This window comes from Lonchura striata, chromosome 2 (genome assembly GCF_046129695.1).
Source record: "Lonchura striata isolate bLonStr1 chromosome 2, bLonStr1.mat, whole genome shotgun sequence".
Taxonomy (NCBI): domain Eukaryota; kingdom Metazoa; phylum Chordata; class Aves; order Passeriformes; family Estrildidae; genus Lonchura; species Lonchura striata.
In genome coordinates, this window is record NC_134604.1 from 68108947 (window position 1) to 68134957 (window position 26011).

The following is a 26011-nucleotide window of genomic DNA, read 5'->3' on the forward strand; positions in this document are numbered from 1 at the left end:
TGGGGCTAATTCTGATGAATGGTTGCACACCAATTGGCAGATAGCTTCAGTCAACCAGAAATGGTGCTTTTCGGTGAGTAAGCTGTACTTCAGACATCATTGCCTCTACTTGTACCCCTTTCCCACTGCCACAGGAGAGGGAAGGGATACTGCAGATACTGCTTCATGTGTGATCCTTGCTGCCCTGGCTCTAATATAGCCGCCAAATGGTCTCACCCTCTGCCTGCTCTTCTGCTTGGAGACATTAAGGACCTTCAGCAGTTACCATCTCTCACACTCTGAGCAGCTTCCTCCTCAGCTGCACCTCTCCCACTGCTGTCAGAATGGCCATGGCAAGTCTGTCAAGACTTGCTCACTTAATTTCCGTATTGAGGATTTTTTAGCTACTATCATTGGTGTTTCTATGTCCTCCTTTCAGGACACACATCTTAATGAGCCCATAAGGTTATGCTATCTGTTAGAATGTAAACACCTTCTTAGGGACAGGTACATGCACAACAATGGTAATGTTTGTTACCAGGACATGGCAGTGGGGCTCCATAGGTGGCATAGAATGGCCACAATCACAGCATCATAGAATGGCTTGAGTTGGAAGGGATCCTAAAGATCATTTGGTTCCAATCATGGGCATGGATGCCAGCCACTAGATCAGGCTGCTCATAGACCTGGGGTGTCCTCTGAGGACAAACCACGTGGGCCTGTTTTTTTGCCACCTCCATCACCATTCACACCAGCATCTCCCAGAACCCACTGTAGCCACAACAGCCTGGTTAAAGGGTGGCTGGGGCACTTGTAGGGTGAACACAGCCAATGGGGCAGCCTCATGTTTATGGGGGTGCTTCTTTTAAAGCTGATTTATTTTAGTAGGACTTCTACAGAGTGTAGCTGGCAGTGGTGGCCAGCAGATATGGCAGTGTCCAGACTTTGGTTAGAAAATGACAAGGAAACTCTGGGGCTGACAGCAGCCACCTGGAACCCCTTGGGGACCACCTGGTTAACCCTGCTTTGGCTGACCTTGCTCAAGTAGAGGACTTGGCCTAGGTGATCTCCAGAGGTGCCTTTCAACATCAGCCTTTCAGTGAGACTTATTTAAACCTCTGACATAAAGCACAGATTGGATATTCAGGTGTATATATTCCAGTATTCCATAAATTCTCAACTCAGTACAGGAAATTTGGCTTTCAAGTCCAACAGCACACCGAATCTTTACCAGGCTGTAAGGCCAGAGTTTAATGAGAGTTTTAACAACTTAACAAAGCAGGGAAGTACAAACATGCCATGCAAGTCAGATGTTTCTATGGAATAACCATATGATCCAAAGTCTCTCAAACAAAACCATTTGCTGTCAAGACAGAGTGGAGCCAAATCAGTGTGATTCAAGGTTTTGGAGTCAATTTTGTAAAATGTCAGAAGGAGTTACTTAGTGCCACCCAGTGTTGGCAGCTAGAAAAAGGAAGGTTAAATATGGTTACAACTGGGTGTAGCCCAGTGAAACAGGAAAAAAAAAAACAGCTCTTGCTTTCTGTATCAGGGGTGAGTAATGCCACAGAAGCTGGGTAGCACCAGTATTCAGGGCTAGGTGTCCCAGAGCTGAAATGAAGTTTTGCCATCTTGTTAAAAAAAACAAAAAACAAACAAACAAACAAAAAAACCCCAAAACAAACCAAAAACCTCTGCTTTTTATATTCACTTTTCAAAGCAGGTAATCAGTTTGAAAAGCAGATGGTCTCTTTTGTCACAAAAGAGACCATCTTGTCACAAGACCCACTCCCCTAGTCTGACATCTGTCTAGTAAGAAAGTTGCAGTGACTTTTCTGGTCAGATGTTGAGGAATTTAGATGAGACACAACTATATAAAATGTGTCTCTTTCCTAGAATAAATAGAATACAGTTAAACACAACTCTTTTCCCTCTTCCTGCCTTTGCCTTAGGTGCTGCATATGACTTGTCTTTTCCATGAAGCCTTTAAAATTACACAGGATCTCATGTATATCAGGCTACATAGTCTCCCAGTTATGATCTTTGGATGGCTGAAGAATTACATGTCTGCTTTTGCCCTTCAGTGGAGGGCAGAAAATCACAGAATGGTTTGGGTTGGGAGGAGCTTTAAAGACCATCCAGTTCCAACTTTCCTGCCATGAGCAGGGACACCTTCCACTAGACCAGATTGCTTGAAGCTCAATCCAACCTTGCCTGGAACAATTCTATATAAAGTTAGAGTGTCATGGTCATGGATGTGGAAAGTGAGATCTGAACAAGCATTCCCATCCTCATCACAGCCCCATCCCAGGAGAGCTTGGGCCTGGCCAAAATAGGATGGAGGAGATCTGGAGCCAAGAATCCAAGTGGGAAAGAGAGGAAGGGAAAAGCAAGGCTCGAAGATGCCCCAAAACCACCAGTTGCTGGCAGGGTGAGGGCATCCCAGGGTTGTGGCTTCACCTGTGGTGGCAAAGAAACCCTCCTTCTACCATTTTGGGCTCCTTCACTCTGCTCTGAAGTATTCTCACTGCCCAGAGGGAAAATTAAGACAACAGAAGTTTGAGTGGTTCTCTGCTGGTTCTTTATTTCATCCCTAGAAGATGAGGGCCAAGGAGAGGCTGACACAGGAGTTTATTTCAGATTGATACAACAAAAAAACAACAGTCAAGTGAAGCGTGGTTGCTCTCTGAAACAACCTCACTTGCATGAGCTGCCACACTGGTGATCCATGCTTTTGGGTATGAGGACAGCCATTTTTACTTTTTTCTCCTACTCATGGAGCCATCTATCTCCCAGTCACACAGCCTATCCATTGGATTTGTGCTTGCTGACAAGTCTCCTTTCTCACTTACCTTTCAGCATCTGCTGGGAAACAGGCCAAGCACTATGGCCACAGGTCACAAGCCAAAAACTCTTATTCTGGGGCCAACACACTCGGGGTGTTTTTTCCTTTTCTCACCAGTCCCACAAGGCTCCTGGAAGACCTGGGTGCTGGGCTAGCTGCTAGCTCTGCTGGCTTTTGCTGGAAGACCTCCACAATCACTAATTGCATCTGCATTTCTCACCAGGGCCCTACATGTCCTAAGTGCTCTCCATGCTCTCCACAGCTATGAGAAGCTCAGTCTTCCTCCCACAGAGCTCACAGTTAAAAACCCAAGGTGGGAAGTCACTAATTCCTGTGATGGCTGCTCAGCCTTTGCCTCAGGAATTCATCAAAAAGAGAATTTTCTCTAAGAGGGCCACAGGACACAGTGTGCACAGAAAAAGTTGGTAGAGGAAGGAAACCAGAAAAATACAGCATTCTTGAAAAAAAAAAAATACTAGAAAAAGAGTATCTGTGTGTGTTCCTTCAGTTAGGAAGGTTTACAAAGTAGCTTCACAATGAGAAGCAGTGCTTGCTCCAGAGGTTTTACAGTCCCAGCAATCAGAATGAAATAGCAGGAAGGGTAAAGGCAGAAGCAGGAGACCTGTGCTTCCCTGCCTTACACGGAGCAACTGTGCTCAGTTTGCAGGTCCAAGGCATTTTTAAGCCTATAAATAAACTGGGGACGTTAATGAAGCCATTAATCTCCGCTGGCCGCCGTCCCAGCTATTTTCAGTGGCGAGGTTACCTTGCCTCTCCCGGCAGAAGCAGGTCCCGAGGGGCTCGGGACGGATGCCGTGTGCCCGGGGCCGCCCTGGGCGGGAGGACACCGGACACTGCCACCGTCCTTGGCAGCCCACCGGGAGGAGGTGTCCCGAGCGCCAGCCCTCCTGGCTCCCAGCCTGCAGGGAAACACGAAAACAGACGTCAGATAATAAACAACGAGAAAAAGCAGAATGCTGCCGGCTGCAGAGGGAGGCTGGTGACTGCTCCCGCCTGCAGCCCTTGCAGCAGAAATGCCTTCTTCATCTCGTACAAGGAGATAGCCGCGATGGAGACCTTCTGCTCCTCTGGAGCCTCTGGGAGCCTGCTCCCCACCCCTGCCTTTCCAAGGACAGCAAGTGCAGAGCTCGGAGCTACAGAGTGGAGGGGGAGCCTGGGAGGGGCAGGCCAGGGCACCCCTGGGTCTAGGGCAGGAATGGCTGGGATGCAGGTCCCTGCGAGAACGAGGTCTGCCCTGAGACAGCTTCCTGCCCCTCACACCCACAGTCAGCGCTTCCCTCACAGGCAGAGGGGGAGAAGAGCTCCCTTTCTTTTCCACCCAGGAGGAGCAGGAATGTCATGCACTTGGATGGTAAAAGCTGCTTTTTCTCCTTCCTGCTGTGAGGAGAGAAGCCCCGGGACAGCATCTGCTCGGGAAAAGAGCAGCCCAGCATTTGCCCTCAGCGGTCAGTTGGCACCCAAAGCTGGTTTGCCTGTGGGCAGTGTAGCCCTGAGGTTCATCTTACAAAGGTACCTCTTATAAATGCTTGCATTACCTTACAAAGTCTACCATGCTTTTGTTTATTTTACTATTTCTTTTACAATATGCCAGGAAGAAATTTATTCCTAGCAGTAAATGAGGCTCACGCTCACTGAAAACTGGTGCCTTTGTAAACCACATCTACATGTTGCTTTCCTTTTACCTGCCCCTTAGGTATCCAAGGTGGTCAGATACCACCACAGAGGGTTAGAGAAATTAATATTTCTGTACCACCAGAAAACATTGGCTAATTACCTCAAGATGTTGACACATTTGCCAATAATATTACAAAATAATTGTTCACACACTGGTCCCAGGTGACATTTGGCTACTGTACCTATTAGGACTTATTCTCCCAAAGCATTCAGTGGCACAGGAATTTTCCCCAATTTTCTCAGAAAATACACACTGTTTTCTGTTCTTTGTGTTGCTTAGTAATGTTTCCTGAATTCTTAATATCTATAGTGGTCTGACTGCCAGTTGCTCATAATGTACCATCTAGAAAGATTTAAGAAATTTATCTTAAATGTTTTTCTTACCTTCTTACAATGATATTTTGGGGCCAGAAGCAGCAATTTCTCTGTGGAAGACCCACTCCACTTGATGTGGCTTACAGCTCACAAACAATACAACCTATTCACTCTCAGGAACAGCTAAGAAATGCATTTCATTTACTTGAGTTTTGCTATTGCTGTGTCTCAGTTATATCCAATGGACAATCTGAAGGTGCTACTTATGCTACAGCTTCCCTGCTGCCCTTCTGTCTGGCATCTTTTAGGGATCATGAGGGTATGACCATTTGAAGATCCCTGGAGGCCTGGATTCATGGCAAAGTTTAGTTCTGCCTACAGCCACTTTGGCAAGCACCTGGATCCTGCACTGTTCACTGGCTCTGTGAAGTGGGGCTATGGACTCCCATGTCAGTGGCAATCTGAGACACCTACCCCAGTGACAACTGATAGGAAATTTCTTTCCTACTTTAATGAGTCTATGCAATGTTAAGCCGTGTTTTGCAAAGCTGTCACAAAGGCTCCTGACTGATCCCTACTGCCTGTAAATGGCACTTTGGGTAGCACATCAGCCCCACCGCCCTCTTGAGATGCTGCTCTTCCAAATCTGCTGATGAAGGGCAGCAGGGAACAGGCACTGCAGGGATTTTTTGGCTCCACAGAGGTGTCTGTTCATCACACCCCCAGCAGCTTTGGCAGACTTGGTGCAGTTGTTATTAAATCCTAACCTCTACTTCTGGACTTTTCAGGGTAGTTGCTAAGATGAGAATTTTCTTTATCAATGGAATTTCATCAGTTGGGTTTGCTTGCTACCCACTAGCTTGTCAAATTCAGAGATACAGCCATCTAAATCTTATTGGTATAAACTGCAGCACCATCACTCTCAGGAGGAAAGTGGCAGGGAAAATATCCCCTCAAAGGTATTCTGTGTCTGGAGAAACTACATGCCCAATAAGAAACCAGCTTAGAATAGCAATCTCACAAAAGACACACAGAGATACTCCAGATAGACTTAATGTTCACCTTGACAAAGTCACCAGCTTGTCAAGCAAAGAAGTCATTATAGCCAGAGTGGTCACTGAAGGTAATTAATACTCTCCACCTGCAGCATCAGTCAAATAAGGATTTAAAATATTACAGGAGAGGAGATCTGAAACATGAAAACAGCAGCATGTCACAGCCAAAAATGGAAAATAAATGCCAGAAATGTTTCATATTGATGCAAATAAATAACAACCTCAAATGGTTTGGGCTTGTTTCATATGGTAACGATACAGGCTAGCGTGGTCTTAGGCTAGTAATTTGCTTTCCCTAGAACAAAACAAAAGGCATCAGTTTGTCTTGGCTATGAAAATGTCCTTGTCAGATGTCAACTGAGATCTCTCTGGGCAGGTCACCTACCACCTCCCAGCTTCAGAGACCCATAAACCACTACCCCCCAAACACAATACATCTGTGTATCCTGAGCAGTTATCCCTTCTCTTTCCTGAGCTGCCTAAGTTGTCTGAGTTGTCTATGTCTGGAAAATCCTGCTAGAGAAAAATTTTACTGCTAGGAGTAATGACAATGGAAGACATCCCCCCGAGCCCCCATAGGGTTATATTAAAAGTGCCTTTAATGGCATACCGGTACAATAATTCCTTCTTGCTGACCCTGCTGCTCACCCACCCCAGAGCAGGGCTCCTGTAGGCACAGCCCTTCCTGGCACCAAGAGGGAAATGCTGAGGATCAGCACCCAGAATTACCCAGTCATAAATAAAATCCTTGTTGCTGCTTAGAAATAATCACCAGATAAAGAAAAGACCCGACTGACAGAATTCCCCGCTTGGCATACCAATGATGAGGTGATGCACTACAACTCAGAGGTAGGAGAGAGCAGCTAGAGCAGGAGTGGACATTGCTGCCAGAGATTAGCTTCAAACTAAAGCCAGTGTTCCCACATTTCCACAAAGATGGAGGGAAGGTTGACAGTGTCTCAGATGGGCAATCGCTGGAGTGAGGTGGAGGTGACCCCTGCACCGAGGCTTGAGTGGACCATACATACATAACCTCTGACTGACAGCACTGTTGTCTCCAGGGGGGCCTGAGGACTCACATCTATCTGCAGATTTAGGAGAAAAGTAGTGATTTATCCAATCAGTCATAGAAATGTGATTATCCATTCACTCATGGAAATGTGAAAATCTGTCTTGTTAATGTGGACAATTAACTCTTATAATTTGCCTGGGGAAAAGGGTCCTGATGCCTTTCCTCTGGAATGCTCAGGTATGTAGCAGTGGAAGCCTATTGTTGTCTTCTGTAGGACCAGGACAATGCTGTGCTGGCAGGCAAGAAAATTATGTGGCTCCTCTGGACCTAAGTGATCACCGAGCAGGACACAAGAACACTGGAAATGGCCCCAGCTACGCAAACATGATATTCCATCGTGCCGCTGAGGCAGCAGAGTCTCATCCTGCTGCTGCTCTGAGTGGGTTGCATTCACTGGTTTGTGTTTCTCAGAGTGCTGTGAGATTCAATCTCTAATTAGGTCCCTGTAGTGGTGAGATTGCTTCCTTTATAATCACTCAGTGGGAACTGGTACTTTATCCTCTGTACTCAAATTTTTATGTCTTTCACCCACATTTTGTCTCCAATACCCAGAGTCCCCAGTCCACTGGATGACAGCTGCAAAAGCCTCTGACATTCACTTTAAGGACGAATCTTTTCAGCTGCTTCACATTTCCTTTTGACAAGCTCTTCCAGTGATATTTACTGCAACTAATGAATTAACTCACAGCTGGACCACTTGCTAGCCTTTTCACTCCAGAGCTGTTTTAAATCTTGATTAGCTGTTATGATTTGTAAATCTCACAGAACTGCTAAGTCCAAGCTTTCCTGTCACACACTGTGATCAGGAGACTGTTCCCAGTCATGCAGAGCAACAGTACACAGGCATTAGGCATTCAGGGGGATTCTACCTCTGCAGCAGGTAGCAAAACAATGTATTATCCACAGGAAATAGTTCAATTCACAGGGAAAGTTATTTGGATAACTTGTAGTGTGTCAGTTTTGCATGGCCTGGTTTTTGGCAGCAGGGGAGCGACAGAGGTGGCTTCTGTGAGAAGCTGCTGAAAGCTTCCACCACGTCCAGTAGTGCCAATGACTGATGGCTCTGAAGATGGACATGCTGCTGGCCAAGCCTGGGCCAATTAGGAAGGTTGGTAATGCCTCTGTGATAACAGATTTAAGAAGAATATCAAACCAAAGTGAGGTGTGTGCACAGTGTTAATTCCAGCTAGAGAAGAGGAGGAGGTGAGAACATGTGAGGGAAACAACATGGAGACACCACAGTCAGTGGAGAAGGAGGGGCAGTAAGGAAGGCATGGTGAGGCAGCTGTTCCTCTGTAGCCCATGGGGATCCTCGGGGGATGCAGAGATCCACCTGCAGCCCATGGGGTAGGTGCCCATGCTGGAATGGGTGGATGACTGGAGGAGGCTGTGATCCAGTGGGAGACCAGTGGAGGGAGGTGGTCCTTGCTTCCAGGCTGGTGCAGCCTGTCCTTGGAGGAGTGCACCCCATGGAAGTGTGACCCACACTGGAGCAGTTTTGGGAGGACTGGGTGCCTGTGGGAGGGACTCACGGTGCAGCAGTTTTGGGAGAACTGCTGCTCATGAGATTGGAAACACACTGGAGAAGTAGATGGAGAACTGTCTCCCATGGGAAGGGACCCCATGGCATAGCAGGGAAAGGACTCCTCTCCCTGAGCAGTGTAAGAAAATCTCAGGTGGTGAACTGATCAAAGCCCCATGCTCTGTCTCCCTGCACTGTGAAGGAGGGAGGAGCTTGGGGGAAGAGAAGGTGTTTAAAGAGCTTATTTTACTTCTCATTATCCTCCTTTGTTAATAATAAATTTGCTTTGCACTTCCAAGCTGAGTCTGTTTTGCCCTTGGGGTGTTTTCTCCTGGTCCTTATCTCAACTCATGAAGCCTCCATTAGTCTCTCTTCTGCCCAGCTGTGGCAGGGGAGGATGAGTGACCAGCTTTTGTGGGTGCCTGGTATTTGGGCACTGTCAAACCATGACAGTTTTTGGTGGAGAATGCAGACACTGACAAGGACTTTGAGATAAAGATATTAATTGGGAGAAATATCAGGCAAAACACTTATTAAACCATGTTATCAAGTGGAATGATAGTGGGGAATTTGTATTGTAATTGTATGGAAGGATTTAGGCATGGATTTTGTGTAGTTTGTCCATTTTTGTTTTGTATTGTGATGATCTTATTTTTGGATCTGGTGTGGGGAACGTTTTTTCTTTTCTTTCTCTTTAGTTTAGTTGTTTTTGCTGTTCTAAGATTGCATGTTGAATGCAGACAATTTTTTTACTGCAGACTTCCATGGTCGTTGCCAATCCTTATATAAGCTGTCTGATACTGTTAATATTATTAGCCAATACTGCTATTATTCTATGGAATTCATGGAATTTGTCATTATCCTGGTGCAAGAAAAAAAACCTTTAGGTGAGGAGCTATTAAAATCTGCCCTGAGGCATCCAGTTCCTGGTCGGAAGGGTGTGTGGAGGGATTTGGGCAGGTCCTAGGGCGGTTCTAAATCGTCTAAATTGGCCTGTGGACTGATAGAAGGGAACAATTCCTGCAAGTGTCCAACATTGCTATTCCCATCTGCTGATGGGAAATAGAGACTGACTTTTCCCTTCGCTTATGCACACACAGATTCTCACTTACTTCTTTTCTTTCACTGTAATAAAACTGCCTTAATTCACCCACTGGTTGCTCTCCATCTTATTGTCTCCCTTGTCCCATTGGCTTCGTGGGCACCTGGCACCCAGCCAGGGTCAACCTGCTACAGATACTTGGAAAAGAAAAGGCCTTACTATTTTAAGCATGTGTGAAAAAATATGCAATGCAGCATATGGGACATTTCACAAGCATCTTGCACAAGTGATATTACACAAATGCACCTTTCTCTGCATTATTTTGCAGATCCTCTTTTCTGTTTCTGTCTTCTGAGCACATCCTGAGCAATGAACAACAGCCCAACATTTCAAATTGGGATCCTTATTTGAGATCCTAAATAAAGTTAAGTCTGATGTATATAGATTCTGCCCTCTCAAGTCCCACACACTTATAGGGTCAGCAAGTCAGGTCATTTGTCTTTTGGCAACTAACCGTACATTTAGGAATCTAAATTTTCAGTGATTTGAATTCCAACTCTAAAATTCTGGCCTGGAGGTAGGCGTCAAACTGGAATTTGTAGCCCAGGGGCTGGGAATACACTAGTCATGAAGTTGCCTAGGTTCAGGAAGAAAAGTCAATGTGCATGGAGGCTTTTCACATATCAGAAGACTTAGAGCAAAACAGGAAGTTATTAATATCAGAGCTCAAACTGACTTGAGAGTCAGACAATATCAAACAGAAGGTGTCTCCCCTTTTTCCTGTTTATCTCTTGCTAGCTCAGAAGACAGGGGAGATGAAGAGGCAAAGAGTTTCATAATTTGGTGCTACAAGGCAGTGAAATTGAACTGGCAGGCTGTACATCATTACACAAAGTGTATGGCATCACTTTCCTCAAGTCTTTAAAGCTTTTGCTGTACTTTTAAACAAACAGGGAATCTATTTTGAAATGATGGGGTGGCACATGACAAAATAATGCAGTGCAATGGCATGCAGGAGTTCAGGCAAAGTGAGCAATACATTAAACTACAGGGGAGAATAATATGCTGCCTTGGTATAGGTTATCTTAGGAAAACACTGGAACTAAAGAACTTTCTCTTGAGAAAGTGCCATTTGATTTTTAAATAACACAGGTCATTAGGACTACAGTTTCATGTTATGTCTGCACAATGGTTTATCAAAGCAAGACCAAGTTACTGGCAGGGTCCTGGGAGGAAGCTCCAGGGTAAAGGAAAAATATTGTACAGAGCAGCTTACCACCACACAGTGCAGAAATGAGCAAAACTTGCTGGACTCATGGCCCAGCCTCATCACATCAGCATAGCACACACCAGACTGCATTCAGGTCTCTGTTTTCACTGCTGCCCAAAACAGTGTTTTCTTTCAAACAAGGACAATTTTAAAAGCTGCCCTTTCTAAAAGGGAACTGGACACAGTCCCTCCTTGAAAGACAAGATCAAGCAGGAAGCCCTGCACTGAGAACTAGCAAGGTCAAAAATGGAGTGCCAACCTGTTGGGATGTGGGGTCATTGGCTGTCTGAGATATTTTGCGTTTTGTCAGCCACTGTGGAGATGACAGAGCCTGGGAGCTGTTTACGGAGAATTTATTAGAAGACTTATAATGGGCACAGAAAAACTGAAACTGAGCAGGCAAAATGCAAACCCCAGGAATATTTATTTGTTTTGACTTACGATTGGGCAGGTAATACTTCCTAGTAATTTGGCTGTTCTCTAGAACACAAAACATGAAACACTGTAAGTAGGTGTCAGATCCCTGGGAAAGGTTTCCTTTCTTTTGGAGAAACAGGAGATTTCATGTGAGGATTTGTTCACTGGGTGCTTTCACTCTTTCAGCTATCTAGAGATTTAGGCCTTTTTTTTTGTTTTTCCATCCTATCTTGCTGAGCCACTCACAGCCACATGAAATAAATTCCTAGAAGGAAATCACTCCCACAGAGCCTTACAGCTCTCAATTTACAGTGAAAACCCACTGTTTGTGCATGCAGAAGATTAAAAAATAGAGGTACATATTCTTTTCTGCCCTTAATAAAGCTTCAGCTGCAAACACAAGGCAAGAGGCACACTTTCTTTCCACTGAGGTTGCAGATGTCAAACAAAAACATCACAAATTTCACTGCTGCTTAAATGAGATCTGCTGTACCTGACTTGCAGAAACCACTACCTCTGACAAGATTTGTCAACTACAGTACTGATGTACACAGTGTAATCCTCAGGGGAAGGACCCGTAGTCAGCTGTCCCCCCAGGATGGCCTCTTTACTCAGGCCACTTTAGGGGTGCTGGGTAAGGAGGGGTAAAGCAAGCAGCTTCCAGGCTCCAGATAGGTGCTTTTGTGATCCCCTGAGCTCATGGATGAGGAGGAGGAGGAGGAGAAAGGGAGGAAGAACTGTATCAGATGAAATGGAACTAGGTAAGGCAAATGAGTGGTTACTAGCAAATGAAAAAGAATTCTATAAATAAAGATATGAATAGTTTTCATATTTAAGTAACAAATGTGACAGGTATGAAATGAAGCAGAATTAAGAAAAAGAATTCTGCAGAATGAATTAGAGAGACTTGCAGCACACTTTCAGTTCTCTGTGCAGCTCAGGTCAAACACTGCTTTGCATTTGAAAGTCAGCTACACAAAGTGCTCTGAAGGATCCCCTTTGCTGTCCATCGCCTACGGTAAAAAGGTAATGCAGACCAAACCACTTCAGGGCCTGATATGACTCTCTCTCATACTGTAGGTGAATTCCTCACAGGTATTAATTTCACAGACCTCAGGGGTATGGGTGCACATTCTCCCTTGGAGAATGAGGGGCAAAAGGCCCCTCATGGGATGGGCCTAACTTATACAAGGGAGTCAGTGGCAAAGCAGAAACCTGGATGTAGATCACCCAAGTTCCAAGCTAGCATCTGAACTTCTAGACACACCCTCTTCTCCCTCCAAATGTGAGAAAATAAGAAATAAAACCAAAACCATACCACAGTGGTTTGAGTCATTTGAGAGTCCTGGCTGCAACCTCCCACACAGCGATCACCGCATAATCTTGGCTGCTTTCACCACTGCCACCTTACCTTTCCCTCTCAGGCTTTCTGTTGTGTTCTGACTTAAACTGGGAGCTGCCTGAGGCAGAAGCTGTTAAAACTTCCCCATTATTTTGCATGTAGCATGAAGTATCATGGGGTATCTCACAGGTTTTGACTCTAAATTGTGTTTTTTGAGAGAGAGTCAAATTACTTTATGTCACTTGAGTCCACCTCCTGAAGCTTTTCCACACCTAAGAGCAGCTGGCAGAAGCAGTGGAAGTGAGCAAGGGCCATCTGTGCACATTGCTCAGGTTTTACTATTTCTGCTCACCCTGTGATTTTTGGCATCAGGGAAATTATTTAGGCTGCAGGAAATAGCTCTTGAGGGCAACAAGGATATGGCTAGTGAGTCTGTCCTTAGGCTAGGCAAGCCTAAAAGATGTGCATAAAGCAACAGCTGCTTTGTAGGAATGAGGGCCTGCAAATTTTTTTATGCATACTGATGTCCGAAGCATTGCTGTGAAGGATTTATGCAATAGATCTGTGAGTATGTGTTCCTGTTCCACTTTCTAACTATTCCTATGTGTCTCCTCTCTCACTGCCCTTCAAAACTTTCCTCTGAATATAGTGATGCATACTACTCCTGAGAAGTCTTGGGAAAGAATGTAGAGGGCATAGATTGCTTCAAAGCATATCTTCAAACATCTGTTTGTACTTACAGCACAAAAATTCAGCACACTACAGCACATAGCCGCCTATAGCTTCAAGGTAAACACAAATGCTACGAGGTATTAAAGACTCATAAATATAAACAAGATAGCCTGGAGCAGCTTATCAGTTAGGTGGTAATGGGTGGGGAAAGGCTCATTGTATATTTAAGGCCCAGGCATTTTCCCACTGATTTTTACCATGTTAGTAATAGGCCAGGAAGAGGAAAACTCTCATGTAATTTAGCCGGGAAATACTGCTCAGGTCAGTCAGTCCTGACTCTCTCCTTCTGTCATTCCTGCTCGCTGCTGCAAGGGGATGCAAGGGCAGTCTCTGGCCAGACACCCTCTGAGTCAGGAGGCGAAAGAGACAACTGCTTATGACAGCTCCGCTCCTGACAGCCAGGTCACCACTACGGCAGGTCCCCCCGTAGCAGAACAGAGATTACACTGAAGGATAAGGGACTTCCCTGGCAGCAGAGCCTTGCTAACTGGCCATACAGGAACATCAGAAGAAGGCTCTGGCCCCAGATTATTGTTTGAGTGGAAAACAAATGAGCAGATGACACTATTACCTGCTGTTGCTTGACATCACTCTGAGACCACAGGGTAGAGTGGCACTGAGACCCCAGGACACTTTTACTACTACATGAGAGACAGGTATCATGATTAACCTGTTAGAAGTTGGTGGTGTTTCAGTCCCCTCCACACCTTCTTGGTGAATGAGAAGAAATTTTGGCTGGCTTGAAGTCCCTATATAATTTTGTATTAGCATCAGATGACTGCCAGTTCTGGTGTAAAGGAGGAGACAGAAACATGGCGCATGATCTGTTAGGACTTGAGGCACAGAAGCAGAGCTGTTCTAGGTGGGGATAAACCATTATGGATAATATCTCAGTATTTCTAGTTCACAGTCTTCTGTTTAGTCTAATCCCACCTCCTTGGAGATTTCAACTCCAATGCCATTTGGAGCAGCTCTGCCCTGGACATATGTTGTCTTCTGCCAGCTCTACTGCAGGGACCGTAGTCTTTGTCCTCTTCAGTCACTGCACCATCACTTGTTAGAGCTCATTTTTTCAGAGACCTAAATCACAACACAAACACTATAAATCAACCCAAAATGGATATGGCTAGACCACAAGACCTGAAAATACTCTAAAAATGTGCAATCTAGTTCAATAAATTATGCCTTCCCCAGGACAGATAATTTGGCTTCTCCAAACAAAAGAGTGTCAGCAAGAAAAGAATTTTATACCAATATTTTTGGCAGTATAGAAACATCCCTGTATATTACATAGTACTTACTACAAGGGCAGAAGATTCCAGTGTAGATCCACATTCGCTTTTGCATTTGTACAGGTGAAGGGGGGGTTTTTCCTCATGTTCAGCTAATGCGACTGAGCCAACAGGAACTAAAGCAATGCTCTTTCCTGCCTGTTGAGACATGGTGAAAGAAAGCAGCTACTTTAAATCAAAGGGTCCACATTCAGGGAGGTGCTCCAGCTAGAAATCAGAAGCCAGTTTACAGATACTTTGATAACTTGGGCTTTTATTGTTCCACAGGCCCCCAAGATCAGTTGCTGAGGGTTGGGTAAGTTTCATCATATGGAATTTGAAGGCAAAGACAATCTACATTTGCTTCCCACAGGCAAGCCCAGGCATCTGCAGCATGTTATAAAAAGAGGAGATTAAAAGCAAGTTTTGTAGCACTACTGTCTGAAAAGATACAATCTGATACAATTCTACCATTAGGAGTTTAGGAGTTAGGATTGGAAATCTGATGTAAGCACCTTTGAAGCACCAGTTTTGTCAAGAATATCCCATGCTTTGTCCTGTCTTGAAAACTGAATTGTTTAGCTATTAAAAGAGATTAATGTAATCTCTGTGTCTATGAAATTGGATTTTAAAACTGTTTGCTTACTGTACTATCTCCAGTGCAGTGAATGAGACCTCTGCTGCTTCTCATGTTGCTATAATTACAGGTCCCACCTTGTCTGAGCCCAGCATGTGCTGGCATCACCAGCAGGACAAAGTGCCTGGCAGACTGCAGGAGGAGGCATGTAGCTGGCAGGGAGAGGGAAGCCTCTGTTCCACAGAGGCCACCGGTATGTCCCGTGTTGCTTTGGACACCTCAGTGTGAGCAGAGCCAGTTAAAGAGGCACTGAGACAGCTAGGGCAGAGAGTACAAGCTAGGAGCAGAGGCTGAGTGAGCTGGGTGGGTTTAGTCCAGAGACAGGAAGATGGAGGGGTGATCCAAGAGGATCTGCTGCAAATCATGCCTCCCTCAGGGGGAGACTGACAGGCCCCTATCCATCCTGCAAGTAACAGATGAACAACAAACCCAGGCTGGAGCTTGGGAGAAGAAAATGGACAGAAAACATGTCCCAGAGAGGGACACTCTGCATTCCTCCATCGTTGGAGGCTTTCAAGACTTGGCTAGACAATGCCAAAGCTGACTTGATGTAATGTGATAGTCCTGTACTAAGCAGGAGCCTGGATGACCTTGGGCCTCAGAGGACTCTTCCAACCAACGTTTTTGTGTTTCTGTTCTTTTCCTAGTGAAGGAAATGAACAATCTGCAGCTCCATGGATATGTGACTTTTTATGCCAGCTAAGGAGCTGGTCCTGCAGTCTTCCATCCAAGAAGCTAGCAGTAAAGGTTAAGAAATCCTGGCCCCTCTCCACCCCTTCTCCCACAGGCAACAGTGTGTTGTGCCCACCTCCAGTCTCCACTTTGCTGTAGAAACATGGCTTGTGGCCCTGTAAGCATGGTCTAGCCATGGGTGTTGACAGTCCAATTGCTTCACTTAGAGCTAAATGGTAGAAGAATAGATATCCCAGGGCAGGAGGCAATTGTTCCTGGGAATTCTGCTTGTCATCAACTAACCAAGACCATGTCTTCTTGCAGCAGGTTCTGTTCACTTGAGGATCCTAGCACAGTTGCTTTATTGCTGCTTCCACTCATACACACCACAGACACTTCAGCAGGCTCCTTTTCTGCTAACAGAGGGATCATGAAGCATCCTCTGGCCGCCTGAAGCAATTTCTCTCTCTAGCCAGAGATCTGCAACTCCATGCAACTCCAATCTGTGCAATGTTTGCTAGTCCTTTACATCCTCTGGATGTCCTCTGCCAACTTCCCCCTCTCTTGGGAAAAGGGGATCTATTTGCTGAGTTTTTATTTACTCATCATGGTAGACAAGCTTCTGACAAGCCATTTCTCTGAAGTGCTGCAGCTTAACCTGCTGTCCTGCATGGGTATGGGGTAAAAAAAATAACCACAGAGTTTTAAAATTGTCATTTTTTTCCTTTTTGCAGCAGATGAAAATCGAACTTGCTTTCTCTTTCCCAGAAGTAATCTTGACTGCAGTGGCTTGAGAAGACCCCTTGCTGTAGCAAGGTCCTTGTTAATGACTGATTGCTCCAAGGCAGGGAATTATTTGGTGCTCTGATACAGGAGAAGGGCAGAAGAGAAAGGAGTCAAAAGAGCGGGTGCCTGTAGTTGTTACGCTTCTCCTGATGTATCTGGCAGAGACTGCAGAAATGGCTGGGTGACCAGTGGAAGCACTTGTGTAACATGGGGAGCCCCACATCCCAAAACACCACAGGCACAGACTGTGTCATCACAGCAACAAGCTGTCCCACATTGGTGGAAGGGACAAAGAACCAGCATGTGTCCTCTGCTCTCAGACAGAAAAATAATCTTTTGTATTCCTCTTTCTTTTGGACTTTGTAAACAGTTTGAGAATGTTTATATACAACTTGTTTTGTCTAGTTCATACATCTGGGTTACTTTTTCCATCTGTTCTCTTCAGTTTTAGGCACCTCCTGACTAATTGCTGTTTCTTTGACCAAACTTTTGCCCTCTGAATTCTATAATGCAACAACAGCACACCCATACACAGCCCCAATACCACCCTCAAAGCCTCCCAGGGCTCTGAGATGCCTTCAAGGCCAGATTCAAACCTCAAAGTGAAGACATGGCACAAAAGTGCTGCCTCAGGGCTCCTCTCTACCCATGAGTGTTCTGGCAGCCGAGTGCCTGTGCTAGCCTTTTCACCCCAAACTGTATTCAGCCCATGATGGCTTGCTCCCAGCAGCTCTGTTAGTTCTCCTCACATGGCAGACAGCAGCCCTACAAGCTCTGCTCACTGTTCCAGGTATGGGCAGGGCCAGACATTATGGGGAGCTCCACAGCAGCAGTGTTGTGGTGGCTATGGTGAACCTAATTAAAACAGATTGAATGGAGACAGAAGCGAAGATGGCATCAGTGGGAGATGACACAGAGCAACTACAGTTCCCTCAGAGCTGCACTAACACCAAACACTACACCTTGCTGAAACGTACTGCCATTAGAAAGTACACCTGCCATGTACCACATTTTCAAGTTTCAGGGAGACTGGCACAAGGTCTGGGGGAGCTGCTACATGTATGGGGCTGTATGCATGGTCTGGAGCTGGAGGAGTACCCGGTAAGTGCTGGGAACTGACAACATTTTATATGTACACACAGCTTTATGTGGTCTTTTTGGTATCTGAACATTTGCTACTGCTTAAAAGATAATTCTGTTCTGATCTAGCAGCAGAGAGGATCTTGAGTATTTATTTTAAAGGCACATGGATAGGCCAGAATGCAGTCATAGAATCATAGAATCATTTATGTTGGAAAAGAGTTATAACAGCAGTGAGTCCAACTATTAACACAGCAGTTCTAAGTGCACCACTAAACCATGTCCCTCAGTGCCACAGCTACATGTCTTTTAAATACCTCCAGGGACAGTGACTCCACCACTTCCCTAGGCAGCCTGTTCCAGTGCTTGACAATCCCTTTGGTGAACAAATTTTCCCAAGTATTCAGTGCAAAGATCCTTTTCCCCCTCTGAGACACGTGTGCCCCATCTGTTACTAGTCGCCCTGCTGTCATGTAAACTGACCCATGATCAAAATCCCCCAAATTTTGAGGGTGACACCAGGCTCAGAGCCAGGTAATCTGTTGTCTCTTTCTATTTCTTTCCTTATCATTCCTTGCAATTGGTAGGATAAGGGGAACACTTCCTGTGGTCCAGATCCTTTAACCAATTGTCCCAAAGCTCTGAAGCGTTTCCTGATTTTCCTTGGACTTCCTGGTGCAACTTCCTTGCTGCCTACGTGAAAATTAATAGTGGAGAGCAACCTGAGAGTAAGAAGCTTTCTTTTCATGTCTTTAACCCATGTCCCAGAGAGGCAGCAGATATCCCTCAGAAGTTGTTCCAGTCAGCATATTGGGTCTTCTCCCTTCAGAAGGGAGTCTTCCATGGCAATGACCTATCTCTTTTTCTTCATGGACACAGTTTTGACATAGGTTGACTTAACCTTGGTGACAACCCCGTGCAAGATGAGACACTGTCCCCATTACTCAGCTCTGCTAACAGAGCCTTGTACCCATACCTGCTCCTGGCCCTACATGATCCTACCTATACCCATTTTTTCTTGCAGTCAACCACTTTGGAGCATGTATATCTTGTTTCTTGCTGAGTTCAATGCAGCATGATCCTGATTATGAACATTTGCTTTCAGGGACTGTAACATTAACAAAATACCTGGTTATATTATTAATAAAAGCCATCCACATATCTATAGAATTATTAGCTAATGCTGCTCTCTCTTTGGCTAGCGTAGCATAGCAAAGTTATAAAAACAGATTTGTATTGCTAACGCTTCCAGACCAAAGAGTCAGATCATATTTGCCATCAGCAATGTTGTTGAGTGTATAAACTGAAAACTCAGTAGTCAACAACCAACAACATTGCCTGAGCACTAGAAAACATGGAAAAGTTCTTGACTCTGGCCTAGTAGGGCTGCCACTCAGATATTTTTGAAATTTAATTCAGCAAATGTCATCATTCCTAACACAAACCATCTTGCGGTGAGCAAAGCAGAAAGGAGCACTGGAACCCTGAGGAGTTAGGAATTATTCCCATATTAGGTACTATTTCCACAATGAAATGCACTCCCAGTTTATCCATTTTCATTATGCCAATTTATTGTATTTATGGACTAGGGATGTGTGTTTAGATTACAACCTCATTTTTGTAGGTGCTACATGAACAAGTCATGAAACAGGCCCTGTTCCTGCAGTAGTGCCACACTGACCCGGAAGCAGAGGATAAAGGATATTGCCAATGGGGAGAATATGCAAATTGATGGGCCCAGCAAAAAACCACATTCTTCAGAGCAGGAAAATATTTGCTTTTCAGGAGAAAACTGTACAGTGTGAAAGTGCTCACGGGTTATGCAGACATCGCATTTTTATTTAAAGTTGGGTGAAGTGCTTATGAAATAAGACAAATAAAAAGCCTGAGAAATTTCAGTTTTTTCCATCCAGAGTGCAAATATATCAGGTTGTTCCACAGTGACCTGTCAAGCCTAAATTTAAGCGGGAAGAAAAGGACAGTTCAGGCTCTGTACCCATTGCAGCTTGCTCTCTGTGTTCTGACTTCCATCAACAGCAGGATCTTCACCACTACCATCTTCCCATCCTTGGAAAAAGGGGCTAAGAGAATTACTACTTGTGGACTTCAGATGCAACAAATAATCTACCCACTGTCTGCACTAACTTATAACAGCAACTTGCATTTTCCAAAGAGATTTTGGCATGCAGGAGCCTGAATGTAATTGTTAATGTGGAAGTCTCATGTAAATGAATCTGTTTGAAAACAGGGCTCAGTTGTGTAGCTAGACAGCTACACAGCCATGAAGGACTTCAGGATACACCTTCACTGCACCAAGTGAAGGTGGTCTGCAGAGCCCAAGGTGTTCCCAGGGCTAGAATCAGCATAGCCAGTTTGGTCAAAGCCTGGCTGAATAAGCTTTGCTCTTTTGCTGCCGTGTAACCCAGTGCCAATGGATATATACACCCCTTCCCACCCTCTCAGCAGCCCTGCATGGCACTGCACAGCAGCACATTGTGGTTCCAGCTGGTAAACAGCTGCTGTGGGTGTGGTATGGACACATCTGCAAGTGCTCACATCCCCTCATCTATACTGGGACCTCAGTCACTCCTCACTTCTCTGAGATGACCTCAGGATCTGTTTCACAGGAGCTGGTAGGACCCAAGGGTGCAGGTGGAACACCCAAAATAGCTTTAAATTCAGTGGGGGGTGGAAAGGCAGCTAAGAGAATGAGCAGTGGTGAGAACAGACACTGGAATCTAAAGGCATAGGCAGCAGATAATTAATGAAAAGGCTTAAGTGTCTTGGTAATGTGGCAGTGAGAAACCTTGCTATTACTGCCTTCAGCACAGAGTGCATATACAACATAGTATTGTGAAATCTTGAAATCTTTGTACACAAATACAGTTAGGAGAAGAAAAAAAAAACCAAAAAACTTGGCCATATTTCTGAATATACTCACTTCTTCTGAAAATAATATCACAGTCAGAACAGGCCTGCTATATTCAACGCTCACGCATAAGTCCTCATACCTGGCTTAATAATCATAATGAACTATGAGGGAAAGTAAATAGTCTTCATTCCACATCTCTGAGGACAATAGTAAGAAGGAAGAGATTTCAAACATTGGTAATGACTTGTAGAGCAGTACATTGCTTAAAACATTGACTATGAGCCAAGAAATACCCCTCAAGGCTGCAATCAAAAACAGTTTTTGGCTCTGTGCTGTGAACAGAAACTTTATTTGATCAACAGAGTCATTGCAACAGACTTGCTGTTGAGAGTCTGGAAGCTCTTTTCTAATGTGGCACCCTTCACTAAAGATACAGCTCCTGCATGGGAGAGCTCTGGGCTCATGAAATGCAGCTCTGACTCACAGCTCCAAGTTAATTGTGATGACCACTGAGGAGAGTTGACGCTTCTCCTCTGGCTGGCACAGAAATCTGAGTAACTTTTCATGGGGAAATAAGAGAGGTGTGAGATTGGCAAAAGTACTCCTCTCTGTTTTTGAAAGTAGCTGTTGATTTGGAATAATGAAATCAGCTGAATTTTTTTTGTGAAGAGCTTCAGCTTATTGCCCTCAGCAGCAATACAAGTACAGGGGCAATCTCTGAGCTATAGGCCTTGCCAGGCTAAGAAGAAAACAGATGTGGATTACCCCCCTTCTGGCCAGAAGAAACACCCACCTGTCAGAGAATATTGGCAGGAAGAAAATTAAAGAACTGAAGATTAATTTTTAATAGAGTTTTTCAGAAAATAGCAGACCTTCTCAAAGTATTTCAAACTCTTTTTTTTTTTTTTAATGAAAAGTAGACATTTCAGTTGAAATCTGGAAAACTGAAGGTCTATTACTCCTATAAATATCTGTCATCAGAAATGGGTTTCCTGCTGGCATCACTAAGGAAAAAAAAAAGAGTTCTGAGAAGAGAGGGGGTTGTTAATATCAGAAAGTAATTTTCAACAAGAAACAACAAGCTATACCGATTTGAAAAAAACAAAACAAAACAAAAAAAATACTGACTGCTCCTGAATACACACACAGAACCCAATCCAACTAATTGCCCAGGGATCTATGGATAATTGGCATCTCCATGCTGATGGTTTGATCTGGCAAAAGAGAACCTTCCCCAACCATGGGAATAAAATTTTTAAAAAATGTAGAGGCTCCTGTTCAGCAAAAAGAAACCAGTAGTGCACAGAGACCTCATCCTGTGTCAGAGGCATGAGAGATCTGACGCAAAACAGACATGAGCTGCCTGAGTTCCTTGGGAGAGGAGAAGGAATTTCAGACTAGCGTGCCACAGTCCTAGAGCCCAGAGAAGCAACTAGGTACTCACACAAGCCATGATCAAGAAGACCAGAATACCAAAAACTAAAAAAGATAGAAATAAACATATTTTTTGGGATATGATGTATGCTGACTGACTTCCAAACACTGGAACAGCTTGCCCAGAAAAGTGTATGTTCATCACTGGAAATGTTAAAAGACAGGTCGGATGATCCAGTGAAAGAATGTCCCTGCCCACAGCAGTGGGAGTGGACCAGATGATCTTTGAAGGTCTCTTCCAACACCAAAAAAGTTACCGATTTTATGATTTCTTACTTCAGCATAGAAAGCCTAAAATTTTCTGGTTCTGACAGTCTGGACTGCCATTAAAAGCAATGTGCCTTTTCCAAATATCACTTTTTTCAAACAGTAGAGCACTAACACCACAATTTTTCCCCAAAGAATGGAGCAAATAAAGGAGTTTTCAATGAGTTTTAGAGATTCTGACTTTCTTATTCAAATCCAGGCAATATGAAAAGAGGGACTGATAAATTGTTATGTTCAAAGATTTACCTTTCCAACAAGAGGGAAGATAGGGTGGCAAAGTATAGAGGAGGGGAAACACTGGGGAAAGGGAAAAGTAAGCATGCATCCAGTGTTGCCTTCAGGCTTTATGTTTGACAGAAACAAAACAAGGCATCCACAGAAAAATATAATGTTTTTCTGTATGGGGAAGATTATATGACTGTTACACCTGATTCCTGCTTCAAAAACCATGCAGTGTCTCCATTGCTTGGTGATGGCTGCAGAGAGAAGTATCTACAGCAATTTAACACCAGTGAGCCCTGCAGAAAGAGTGGAGTCGACACCACTGCTGCAGGAACAACTTTGTAAGCAGTTAAAGCCCATAAGGAAAGTTAGCACCTACTACTGTGAACAAAAAGCTCATTTGTAATTAAAAGCAAATCCCCAGAAGACTGAGTTGCATCAGTTGGAAGCACACACGGATTTGGGGCAAATTGGGGAGATCTCTAAAGCTGACACCTGTGTCTTCTGATTCAATACACACAGAGAGGTGTCTAAACACAATCCCGGGTCATGTGCTCTAGGATGGCCCTGCTTGAGCAGGGAGTTGGACCAGATGCCCCACTGGGGTCCCTTCCAGCCTGACACATCCCCATGATTCTGTGGTACTCAGGAATTAATGCTAAGGTAAGACACAGGCATTTCACACCCCCAGTGCTCCCTTGACAGGGTGCTGAGGAGCATCAGTGCAGCACTGGCTCCTACTCGTGCCTCTGTGTAATTACAGACCCGTGGCTGGACTCCAGGTTCGTAAATACACCTCAGATGAGGTGCTGGCCTGGTCCCTGGCCAGCTCCAGCAGCAGAGCCCTGTGTAGGTATCTCAGAGGCTTGCTCAAACGCAGTCACTGATGCAGAGGTTCCCCCCATTATCCACAGGAATTACTGAGACTTGAAAAGCTGCTGTGACGTGGCCCAGTGCATTGCACACTGGTCACAGGGAGACACCACCAGCAGGACCATTGTTGCAGATGATAGATAAATATAATTGTTCATAAATAATACATCAGGATGAGAACAGTTCTCCCAGCTAGCCGAGCAATGCCCCTGCCTTTGGATGGGTCCTGGGGTGAAATGGACTGTTCCATCCCACCCCCCAAAAGATGTATGGCTCATCCCACACCTCTATCCCTCCCTCCAAACATCAAATGTCTGTAACCCCATTGGCCATGCCTTATCCCAACCCACCTCGAAGCCCCTTTATAAGGAGGCTTCGAGGGGCTACGCACTCTCTTGGAACTTCCCCCCCTCTTGGAACCTCCTCCCTCCTCTTGGAGCTTTCCCTCTCCTAGAGCATCCCTTTGTCTCTCCCCTCCTCCACCCTCTCAGGCCCGGCCACGTGCTGTGTCTGGGAGCACGAGGCAGAACCTTCTGCACCCCCAATAAACCTCTTTCCCCAAGAGCAAACCTCAGACATCTCTGCCTCCATTCATCCACACCGTGCTGGAGCGTGGTATTTTCTACAGGCCATGGCTCTTTCTACTCCCTCAGAAAAAGGGTGTCCCCATGCTTTTCTTGCACAGGCTATGCATGGGCTCCTTGATCCCCAGAGTTCCTGCCTGCCAAGGAGGGAAAGGGGCCTGATGTCAACATTGTGGCTCCCTAGCACGGGTAACATTTGATGGTTCAGGAGAGCTGGGAACAAAAAGCAGGCTTGAAGCAAACAGCCCCATCCCATCCAGCCATGAAACATGACTCAACAGATCCACACAGGCAGGGCTGTGCAGGCTGTGAGCGGAAACCAAACACAGAGCATGCAGTGGGCTGGCAAGCTGGGCCTTTTTGGTGTTTTTTTTCTTTCTTTTTTTTTTTTTTTTTTTTTTCTGGTGGAGTCTTATCCTTCTCTTGTATTTAAGCAACACTTCCAACAGGAAGAAAGGCTGGAAGAAAATACTGACTTACTGTGGGATGGGGGCCTCTCACCAAGATCTGCAGTGCAGCTAAGAATGATTTTGCCTGTTTTCCTAAAAATGTGGCTTTGCAACGGGATGGAGAGAGGGAGCCAAGCCACACGTGCAGGGAGAAGGCTGAGATAGGCAGGATACCCTGTGGCAGACAGAAGCTCCTCAGCCTGTGTAACTTGCCAGGGTAGAGAACTGCTGTGACAAGTTACACAGGCTTCTACAGTAGCATGAATTTGATCCTAGAAAAAACAAGTATCAACAACTTAATCACATGCCTGGGTCACATGGAAGCAAGGATAACACGCAGTAGCAAATGTTGACTTTTTTTTCTTTTTCTGACTGTGTTTGTTTTTTAACATAAAGTGGGAGTGAGGAGTGAAATTTGGGTGGGGCTTTCTACTATTCACTGTGAGGAAATAGAACGTGTTTGCAACAGATCCCGCTTTGTTTTGCTCTCCCTCAAGAGCACGGGGCTCTCTCCGGGCTCTGCCAGGCTGGTAATGCCGCAGTTTTTCCAGGACTCCCGGGCTGTTCTGCAGCCCAGAGGAGCCCTCGCCAGGACTGTCTCACTAGGGCTCATCAGCCGTGCTGGCGTGGGCTAAGGGCAGGAGCTTTGGCCGAGCGCGTGGCACAGCCGTGAGCCGCTGGCAGCAGTGCTTGGCAGCGCCGTCCTTGGAAAAAGATGACGGTATCCACAGTGGGAGATGTCAGATCGTGGCCCGGGAGGGCGGCTCTGCAGGGCTCCTGTGCTCCGGACCCTGAGTCACAGGGATGCAGCGGGGCTGTGCAGCGATGCAGCCCTGCGGACCGCTGCAGCACTGCACAGGCCTGGCAGTGCAGCCCTGCGGACCGCTGCAGCACTGCACAGGCCTGGCAGTGCAGCCCTGCGGATCGGCTGCAGCACTGCACAGGCCTGGCAGTGCAGCCCTGCGGACCGCTGCAGCACTGCACAGGCCTGGCAGTGCAGCCCTGCGGATCGCTGCAGCGCTGCACAGGCCTGGCAGTGCAGCCCTGCGGACTGCTGCAGCACTGCACAGGCCTGGCGAGGCGGCACGCCGCTGACAGGGCTCCCATCGAGTCCTGCCTCTTCCAGCATTGCTGTGAAAAATGCTGGCTGGCACCGTGCGCGCAGGCAGCCCTCCCTGGGCACAGCCCCGCACTGCCGCTCTGCCAGGCCCCGGGCCTCGCCGCCTGGCCAGACCCTGCTGGGCACTGGGGTGTTTCTTTTCCAGAGATGCACAACCAGATCATCTAGTCTGCAAGTCTCTCAAAGTGAAACAGTTTGTTCTAACTCACAGAAACCTCTGCGTTACATACTGTTCTGTCTCCACCTCTCTTCAGATACCCCAGAGACTCAAACCAACCAACAAACAGCTTAACTGCTTTTTTTTTTTTTTTTTTTTTTAAACTTTACGGTTTTCAAATGAAAACGCTGTCTTTTCTGTACGTACTTCTGTCTTGCAGTATCCAGTTTCAGATCCACAGGTCTCACACTTGTGGCCCATTTCCAACAATCCTGTTCACACTGGGCGTAGATTTTTGCAA

General features: G+C 45.6%; 1 long non-coding RNA gene across 1 annotated transcript in view; it reads right to left on the reverse strand.

Moving 5' to 3' along the window:
• Positions 1 to 14658: 14658 nt before the first annotated feature.
• Positions 14659 to 26011, reverse strand: part of LOC110476751 (uncharacterized) — a 46443-nt gene continuing 35090 nt past the window's right edge. The window contains exon 3 of the long non-coding RNA XR_004148106.1: positions 14659 to 14716. This is a non-coding gene — a long non-coding RNA (uncharacterized LOC110476751). The remainder of the gene's footprint in view (positions 14717 to 26011) is intronic.